At 49.9% G+C, this 10,017-nt stretch overlaps 1 long non-coding RNA gene across 1 annotated transcript in view; it reads left to right on the plus strand.

The window, feature by feature from the left end:
- LOC114487848 (uncharacterized) overlaps window positions 1-9,428 on the plus strand; it is a 30,830-nt gene extending 21,402 nt beyond the window's left edge. The window contains exons 4-5 of the long non-coding RNA XR_003683326.2: window positions 2,705-2,976; window positions 3,564-9,428. This is a non-coding gene — a long non-coding RNA (uncharacterized lncRNA). The remainder of the gene's footprint in view (window positions 1-2,704; window positions 2,977-3,563) is intronic.
- Window positions 9,429-10,017: the final 589 nt, after the last annotated feature.

The raw sequence follows: 10,017 nt of genomic DNA on the forward strand, positions 1-10,017 counted from the left end.
CCACATGCCACGGAGCAACTAAGCCCATACGCCACAACTACTGAGCCTACACTCTAGAACCTGCGAGCCACAACTACTGAGCCCACGTGCCACAACTACTGAAGCCCACGTGCCTAGAGCCTGTGCTCTGCAACAAGAGAAGCCACTGCAATGAAAAGCCCACGTGCCGCAGTGAAGAGTAGCCCCTGCTCGCCGCAACTAGAGAGAGCCTGCGCGCAGCAATGAAAACCCAACGCAGCCAAAGATAAATAAATAAAATAAATTAATTTTTTTAAAAAAACCATCTAGACCAGGTTCTAACAAAACTAAGGCCTAGCTGAAAGTGTCAGGCCAGTTTTCAGATGTCAGGGGCTGCTTTTTTCTTTCTCGACTTCAAAGACTGAGAGCCAATGTTTTTGTTTGTGGCTTCCTTTTTCAAAGTTGCCTCATAGTCCAATATGTTTGCTAGAGCTCCAGCTATCACATTAGTGTTCTGGGGCAGAAACAGGGGAGGGGAGGGTGGAGAGACATTTCCCATCTCCCTTAAAGAGGTTTTTAGGAAGCCCCACCCAACCCCTTGCATTTATACCTCATTGGCTGTCCCTAGTTTCAAGAGAATTGGGAAATACAGTATTTTAGCTGGGTGTGTGGCTGCCCCTCCCCAGTCAGGTACTTTCAGTAAGGCAGAAGGGGAGATTGGGTATAGAGCTGGCACTGGTGGAAGCATGCCTTCTTTTTTATTTCATAAACCAGCACAAGAGTGGGCATCCCAAAGGTCAGCCGCCTGCATACACAGGCGCCTAGTAATGCCCACTCACAGTGACGCAGCCCACCTCCACCACACATGTAACCACCAGCTCAGGTAGAACTCCACTCCCTTCAGAGTGTCCCCAGTCATCTTCCGGAAGCCCCCAAAGGGACTCCTCACCCGTGTCCCTTTGTAGTACCAGTTGCCAGGTTTATTGCCTCATTTAACAAGTTTACTGAATGCCTTCGAGACACCAGGCCCTGTGCTAATGATGTCATATGAATGATTCAGGTGTCAACGACAGAGACACATCACAGACGGTAGAGGGCTGACAGCTTACTGAGGGAAGACACAGAATCTTAAAAATATACCCTCATAAATTATGGAAACGCTGTGATTATAAAAATCTGACAGTGACCAACAAGAGATGGGGTGTTCCTTAAAAATACCCCAAGCATCCGTGTGTGTTCCCGCTTTGGGGCACAACTTCCTTCTGCAGGAAGGAGTTTCCCCCTACACATGCCCGTGACTCAGTCCTCACTTCCTTCAGGTCTTTGTCCAAATGTCACCTCTCGACGCCGCCTTCCCCGGCACCCACCCCCAGCCCCTGACTCCCTAGTTCCCGTCCCTGCTCTATATTCTAGTTTTACCACCTACCATCTAACATCTTATATACTGGTTTATTGATCGTCTCCCCTCCCCTCCACTAAAACTTCCTTCTAAGAGATGAGGGTTTTTGTCTATTTTGTCACTGCCCCCAGGGTCTAAAAACAGTACGTGATAGGCCTTCAGTGAACGTGTCTTGGATGAATGAATGAGAGAGTGAATGAATGCGTAGCACAGGAAGGGGCCGCCAGGGAGGATCCCTGGGACCACGATGGGGAGTTTGTCTCTTCCTCCTTGGGAAGCTGATGAAGCAGGGGCAAAAGTGATTTGGTTTGTGTATTATCACTGCTCCTCTGGCTCTTTGGGGCAGAGTGGCTTGGAAAAAGCCAAGGTGGAAATGGTGGCAGCCATGGCAGTGGCTAAGGCAAAGAAAACGGCCCTTGGATAAGACGGCTGGACGTGGCGCTGGAGGAAACCGGGCAGATCAAGGGACCTTTTGGAGGTGGGTGGGACAAGATTGTGCTGAATGGGACGGGTATGGGAGAGGCGTGGAACCTGACCCTTAGAATTCTGACCCTGGCTGCTTGAGACACGCAGATGGGAGGGAGAACAGGTGGGGGCAAGTCAGGGGTCTCCCTCCCTTGGGAGGTGTTTTCCCTCTCCTGCTCTGCCCCGCCCCCCCGCGCCGTCAACATCTGCAGCCTGCGAAGGGGCGTGGCCAGAGTCTCAGCGCAGCCGCCAGGATGCTGCCCATGGGGGGGGGGGGTCCTACAGCCGTTCAGGTGTGCGTGAAAATGTTGCCTTGTCACGTCCGTGAACCAAGAATGTTGCACTGTGGCCGTCACGCCGGCAGCCAGCCTCCCCCAGCTGTGCATCCTGCGGGGATTCACGATGGAGAAAAGCAGGATACCGGCCTTAGATCGCTAAGGTGCACATGAAAGTCACGGTTTCAGTGAGCCCAGACTCTTGCAGCTTCGCATGCATTAGGAAAGCGCTACATTCATTAACTTGAGATGTCTGGTTTTCTCTAATTAACAGTAATCTCTTGGTGTTCTGACTACCTAGTTTTTGTTGCAAAAACTCCTATATACCCTGGCTCCTCCCTTACCCCTTGGAAGCAGTCCCTCGGGGCTATCCAGAGAGGCTGTCTTCCAGGCTTAAGTCCTCAGTTGTGTCTGCCAAATAAAACATAATTCTCAACTTTTAGGTCGTGCTTTTGCTTTCAGGCTGGGCCTTGACCCCTGCTGAGGCAGCCATGCTAGGTTCTGCGCAGGGCGGGGCTCTGCCCATCCCCCCGCCTCTCTGACCCTCACCCCTCTAAGGTCCAGGGCTTCACCCCAAACCCTGTCCCCCTCCCTCTTTCCTCTGCAGCGTCCCTGCTCCAACCCAACCTACCTGGCTCCACTGACGAGAAAGACCTGCTTTACACGCCAGTGTCCCAGGGACAGACGCCTGGCCCATCAGCTTGGGAGCTGTCCAGATAACTCTCAGCCCCCAAGGCAACCGCCAGCCAACACTGAAGACGGTGCAGGAGTCACACTCCAAGGGCCCAGCCTCTTCCCAGGGCTCTGTCCCCCGTTCCAGGGGGACCAGAAGAGGCCTCTGATGAGCCCCCGTGCCACAGAGCTGAGTCCAGTCTCAAGGTGTGCACGTTCTCACTTTCTCCCCTTTCCTTCCTGGCCCTGCCTTCCGTTCCCCAGAGACACTCCCATCCCATCCCCTCTCCACCTCCTTCTCCTCCTTTGTCTGTGTTCTCCTCTGGGCTCTTTGGCCTCTGTATCCTTATCTCAGAGTATGGGGCTGTGTGTTTCATCTCCTGCTTCTTAATTCCTGCCGGCTGGAGGGTGTGTGTTACACTACTCCAGAGTGGAGCTGGCAAAAGCACAGACTGCAGCTGACAGGCCTGCGTTCAAGTCCAACCTGCTGGGCACGGGAATTAACTTCTCTGTGCCTCCCTGAGAAGTGAGGACACTAATGCCTACTTGAGAGGCTCCTGGGAGGGTTAAATGAAACCCCGTTTGCAAAGCACCCAGCCCGGCATCTGGTGTGCAGTAGGGACACAGCTATTATTCTAGGGTGACAATACTCGACAGCACACCAGGCATTCAGCAGGTGCACAGTGAGTGCTCGGTGGCCAGATGGGCTGGATCTGGGTCTTTGGTTGCCTCATGGGGGTTAGGCACTAGAGCATTTGTTTCCATTTTTCTCTGGACCTGTCTCGTATCTGCAGGTGTGGAGAAGTACAGGCTGACCTCTCATTTCCTCAGAGCCTGAGCCGGCAAAGACACAGCGGGTCAAGTTCACAGATAAGTGTAAAAACTGACACTGGCCCCTCTCAAGGGGTGGAGAGAATCTTTCTCACAAAAGTTTTCACTATTCATCCCACGCTTTTTCTCCCTAAAAGCAAAGACAGATTTTAGACAGATTTTAGAGACATTCTTTGAAGATCTTTCTGGTCCCATGTGACCTGTTGCAGTGACTGAGACCCTAATAAAGAGCAACGGGCATCTCCATAGCAGGTGGTCCTCATGACACCTCCCTGATCGACCCTGACCTGGGCACCAGGTCCCGGACCAGCCCCAGGCATATTTTATATCCATATGCCTCTTGTCATCCCCATGATAACCCCGTTCTACAGGTGAGGAAACTGAGGCTTGGCAAGGTCCCACAGCTGGTAAATAGCAGAACCAAGTAGTGCCGTCTGTTTGACCTGTCCCAGCCCACACTCCTGCCATGGGGCCACTCCCTTTTGTAACGGGGTGAGCACTGGCCTAGAATCTGAGGATCCAGCTCTGAGCCAGTGACGCACGCTCTCCCTGGAAGCTCAGCTTCGTTACTTTCTAAACGGGGGGAGGAAAGGCCACCCTCCCACTGCCCAGGTGAGGGTTCTGGGTGGGGGCAGGAAGAGAGTAGAGTGAAAATAAATTTCTTTTAAATTTATAGCTAACCAGATTTTCTCTGGCAGCAATTTATATGTTTCCCCTAATTCAGGCAACTGTGAATACGAGAAAAGCATTCAGCCGTTTAAGAGTGCTATTTAACTCATTACAAAGAACAATTCTTTTGAATCTCTGAAAATTTTCTGGAAGTCACATGTCATTTTCACTTTCACCTATTAAAACTGAAGCTTACATTCAGCGTTTTAAAAAGCATCCCGGTGCAGAGGCAGCCAGCAGCTGGCGGCACAGGTTGGGTCTCGGGCCGAGCCAGAGGTCCTCCCTCCCTGGGAGCACAGACCATCTCAGCAAGTTGCCGTCTTAGGCTCAGACCTGAACTTATTTTGAGAGAAAGAAAGACCTGAAAAAGGTCACAATGAACCCACAGAAAGTCTTCAACGTCTGTCATTATCTCGACTCACTGTGGGCTTAGGAGTGGTCTGCACGCATTCCAGGAGCCCAGCAGGAAAAAGCTGGGCCCTGAGGAAGTGGAGTTCCTGGGCTGGAGTGGAGCCCAAGGCCTGTATGAGATCCCTTCACACATCTGCTTCCCTCATAAGGGATCCCTAACTCCCAGGCTCTGCCAGGTAGAAACCAAACTAGCGCAGGGCCAGGAGCCAGAGCAAGGGCTTACCTGGTAGGAACATCTGCTAAGCTCTGAACCAAATGCAAAAGCTGCTATTTTAATGATCATAAATTCCTACCGCAGGTTCCCCCAGTACCCTGGCTACCGTGTTAATGGAATCATTTTTCAATTTACTGGGTACAGAGGAGACCCAGTGCACAGGGCCGAGCAGAGGGTCTGTGTGTGTGTGTGTGTGTGTGTGTGTGTGTGTGTGTGTACACGCCTGCATTTTTCAGGAGTAACGATATTTGCATAACACACATATCGTTGCAGATACCAGATAAACAGGAAGTTTCAGAACCGATGCTGTTTCCTTTCGCTGTGAATCAGCAGCCTCTTTCTTCTCATACAGAAATGGTGAAAATCACAGGGTATGGCTCTGGAATGTGCAGTACGGGAGGAAGAGCACAAAGGTTTCCAGTCCCCTTTTTTGGTGGTGGGGGCGGGGGGCTTCCCTGGACACCCAGCCCTGCGCATGCTCCTCAGGCCCGCAGTCTCCGCCTGCCTGGCTTCCTCCAGCGCTTCAGGAGATGCTTCCATGCCAGCCCTCGACACATTAGCCGAACAGTGTCCAGCGGCACAACGTTGTTCGTTTCACCAGTGCTTGGAAGAAGCCCAGCCAGGAGGGTGAGGGAGCCCTTACCTCCTGGTTCCTGGCCCCAGGTTTGTGTCACCGAGAGGCCATGTGGAGTACGGAGCACGCCCTGGACTTGGCACCAGAATCCCTGGGTTCAGACCCCTGCTCCAGCCAGAGAGACCTTGGGCCACCCGTTTTCCCCTCTGAGGCTGGGTTTCCCTATCAGTTCCGTGGGGCTGCAGGTTGGGGACTGTAATACACGTGTAATACACGTGAACAGCAGGGAATATAAAGCTGCAAATAAAAAGCACACGCTTTGGAGTCAGATGTCTGAGTTCAAAACCCAGCTCCATTGTGTTCTGGCTATGAGACTTGGGGCAAATTGCTGAACTTTTCCAAGTCCATTTGCTCATCTATGAAACGGAGATAATAAGAATAGTCTAACGGAACCCTCGTACACTGCTGGTAGGAATGTAAATCGGTGCAGTCACTGTGGAAAACAGTATGGAAGTTCCTGGAAAAACTAAATAGAGAACTAGCATATGATCCAGCAATTCCACTCCTGGATATGTATCTGGAAAAAACAAAAACACTAATTCGAAACATTACATGCACCCCAGTGTTCATAGCAGCACTGTTTACAATAACCAAGACGTGGAGGCAACTCAAGTGCACACCAACAAATGATTGGATTAAGAAGCTGTGGTATAGAGATACACAATGGAATAATACTCAGCCCAAAAAAAAAAAAAAAGAAATACTGCCATTTGCAGCAACGTGGACGGACCTAGAGAATATTATGCTTAGTGAAATGTCAGAGAAAACAAGTACTGCATGATATCACTTACATGTAGAATCTAAAAAAAGATACAAACGAATGTATATGCAAAGCAGAACAGACTCACAGATATAAAAAACAAACTTGCGGTTACCAAAGGGGAGAGGGAAGGTGAGACGGACAAATTAGGGGGTATGGGATTAACAGATACAAACTGCTATGTATAAAATAGGTAAGAAACAAAGATGTACTGTACAGCACAAGGAACTGTAGCCGTTATCTATCTTGTAATAACTTATAAGGGAGTATAATCTGCAAAAATACTGAATCACTGTGCTGTACACCTGAAACTAACAATATTGTAAGTCAACTATAATTCAATTGAAAAAAAAAATAATCTACCTGACAGTCTATTGAGAGGGTGAAATGACATATTACTTAGCACCCAAAGCAGTGTCTGGCTCACAGGAAACTCTCATCTGTGTGAACCAGTTTTCCGACTGCCTTCTGCCCCTCCTCCTTCCTCCGTCCTCCTTCCACCTGCCTCACCCAACACTGAAAGACCCGTGAGGTAGGGACCACTGCTGAGCTTCACCGGTGACTGCCCAGCACCTGGCTTGGCATGTAATAAGGCTTAACAAATCAGTTGAATAAAAGAGTAGATGTTCCTGGTTCATAGCAGGTGCTGAGGAAATGTAGAATATGTATGTATGAAAGCCACAGACCACATCATGCTCTAGTTTTGAAATCCCTAAAAGGGGACCAGTATAGAATAATGATTACAGGCATCGCAGACTTATACAGCAGTCAGATCTGGTGTGTCCTTTAACTTCTCTCAGCCTCACTTCCCTGATCTGTAAAATGGGCACAGTAGTAGTAACTCACCCACGCTGAGTTGTTTTAGGGTTAAATGAGATAATACATGCAAAATACTTAACATAGCGCTCTGCACATAATAAGCATGTAGAGGAATGTGTTGGAGAAATCCCAGCTTCAAGACCCTAGAGGAAGATGATTCAAAGACTTGACTTTTTTCCCAAGAGGACAAGCCTTGGGCCTGGTAACCCTCTTGCCTCATTTCTCTTGGTTCCCTCCTTCCCAGCAGTATCCCTCTTCCTCCTTAGGCCTGGTGGTCTTTTCTTGTTGAAGAGTTGGTACTTCTGAAGCCCTGCTCCCACCACCCCTGTGGGATTTCTGCACAGGACAGCGAGCTACGCCTCACTGACCCCACTCTGCTGCTCTGTGCATGTGTGCGTGGGTGCATGGGTGCAAGGGTTTGGGAGGCTTGTCTCTGCAAGGAACACAGCACGCTGATCCAGGTATTTACTCTGGGGCTTGGATGCAGTGGACGCAAGGGCGAAACACCAAGGTCTGTACTCAGATAGCCTGACTTTGCATCAGAGCTCTGCACGGACAAGCTGTCTGATCTCAGACAAGTCTGCTACCCTCTCTCAACCTCAATTTCCTAATCTGTAAAATGGGGGGACCAGTGCTAGTACCCAGGGCTGCTTTTGAAAACACTTAATAACCAGCTTTGGCACTAACCTATTAAATGAATGCCAGTCAGTACAGGCACACCTGCTAAAAATTAACTCTGCTAATTTCTACTGCAGAGGTTGCTATGGCTCCTGGCGCATTATAAACACCCTAAACTTTAGCCACGACTTTTATGTTTAGCTCATGTCACACAGTTCCCAGAACAGTCCCCAGGGGAGGGACATTCAGAGAGGTGGTGCCTCTAAACAGACCTGGTCTTTGTCCTCTCCCAGGTTAACTAAGAACCCCTTGCTTCTCTTTGCTCACCAGAGAGTCACAAAAGTGCTGGGGATGGGAAAGGACCTTGGTATTATCTGCCCAATGCAAATCAGTGCACCCCTGTGTTCCCCTTGGGTGGGATCTGTTTTCCCCATGAGAGTTTTTCGCAAATCTTCATCACGGCCACAGAAGTGCAAAATACATGGTGGCCCAGTCACAGGGTTTGTTCACAGTACAAGCCAAGCCAGTGTGTGGCTCGCAGATCACACACTGGGGCCCCCTGCATTGCCCAGATGGAAAAATCCAGAGATGTTTATTGTGCATGTACCACTGGACAGCTTCTGTGTCTGAGGCCAGAGTCTCTCCCTCCTGTTACCACTCTTGGACCAGGTTTTTGAAAAGGGTCCCAGGGCATGCAGAGCATGCAGGCAGCCCTCCACAGCAGCAGGAATTTATTCTCGGGCACCCCCCATTCTGCTTCCTGCACCCCAACAACCCATAGCCAGAAACATCAAGGACACCGGGCCCAGCTGCCCGGAGGCTAGAGGTCACTTCTGCCCCCAGCAAGAGTCTGCAGGAGGCCACGTCTGCTAAGGGCCAGGACAGCCGCTCAGCCTGGAGGCCCTGCCTGGGCTTTGACGGCCTGCTGGGCCCCCGTCATGAAGACTAAAAGCAGCCATCTCTCTCCCGCAGACCGGGCAGTCCATCTATGTTTGGGGCTGCGTATCTATGAAGTCCTATCCTGTCGCCTCATAAAAGTTGCTCCCACTGGAGCGAGTGTGGAAGCGGGCCAGGGAGGGAGGTGACTCTACCTCAGGGCAGCCCATCAGGACCAAATAATAGAATGCAAACCCAAATGGGATTTTCTAGTAAATGTTTTAACGGAGGACTTTTTTTCTTTTTAGAACTGCATCCTTCAGGATTAGAGCTCAGCAGGAATTTACCCATGGGTTTTTCGAGCATCTATATTTGTCCTTTGCTATGTCACAACTGTCAACAAAATAACATTGTAATCATAAAGCTGCCATTTCTTGTCTGTAAGCTCTGCTCCAACCTCTAGCAGGTATTTATAGTATACATATTCTGTCCTTTGATGTATTCCTTACCAAAACCCATGAGAAAGGAAGTATAATAACAATACTAATTATTATAATAATTATGCTTTTGATTATAATTACCAATAATAAAATAAATTTTATTTTAATAAATAAAACATGCATCAAACTTTTTTTCACATGCCAGGCTTTGTGCTCCTTGTCCTATAACTAACATCTCACTTGTTCCCTCCATGAGCTCCATAAAGTAAGTACTATTATTGCCCCATTTCACAGATGAGTAAGAGGAGACCTGGGACTCTAGCCCAGATCGGCTGCCCCCAGAGCCTGTGAGCTTCCCCACTGCACCATCCAGCCTCCCTTGTCAGCCCTGCTTCTCTTCACTCGTCTCCTACCGGGGGAGGCAAGGGCCAGGAGGCTGAGGAACCCACGGCCAGCGGGCGGGCTGCTGAGTGGGCCAAGCTCCAGGATGCAAACCCTCCTGGCTCTCCTGGCAGGTCAGAATTCTGGGGCTGGCTTCCCACCGCCTCCCTGCCGGTCAGTGCCGACTAGGGATAACTCCCCCTTAGCTCAAATGAAATAATCAGGATGACTGCTGTCAGCTGCACTGACAGCTCTGGATTAGCCACTCGAACTATTAGATTGACAGCTTGGGAGCTGAAATGAGAGGACCGAGGACTGAACAACCTTAGCACCAAATACAGAGCTCTGCCATATCCTTCCGCCTTGCCTCAGTTTCCCCTATTATTAGCACCTTGCATTAGTGTGCCACATTTGTTATAAATGATGAAACAGTATGGATACATTATTTTTTGGGGGGCCATGCCACGCGGCTTGTGGGATCTTAGTTCCCTGACCAGGAATCGAACCCAGGCCCTCGGCAGTGAAAGTGCGGTGTCCTAACCACTGGACAGCCAGGGAATTCCCAATATTGATACATTACTATTAACTAAAATCC

This window comes from Physeter macrocephalus, chromosome 15, assembly GCF_002837175.3.
Source record: "Physeter macrocephalus isolate SW-GA chromosome 15, ASM283717v5, whole genome shotgun sequence".
NCBI classification, from domain to species: Eukaryota; Metazoa; Chordata; class Mammalia; order Artiodactyla; family Physeteridae; genus Physeter; species Physeter macrocephalus.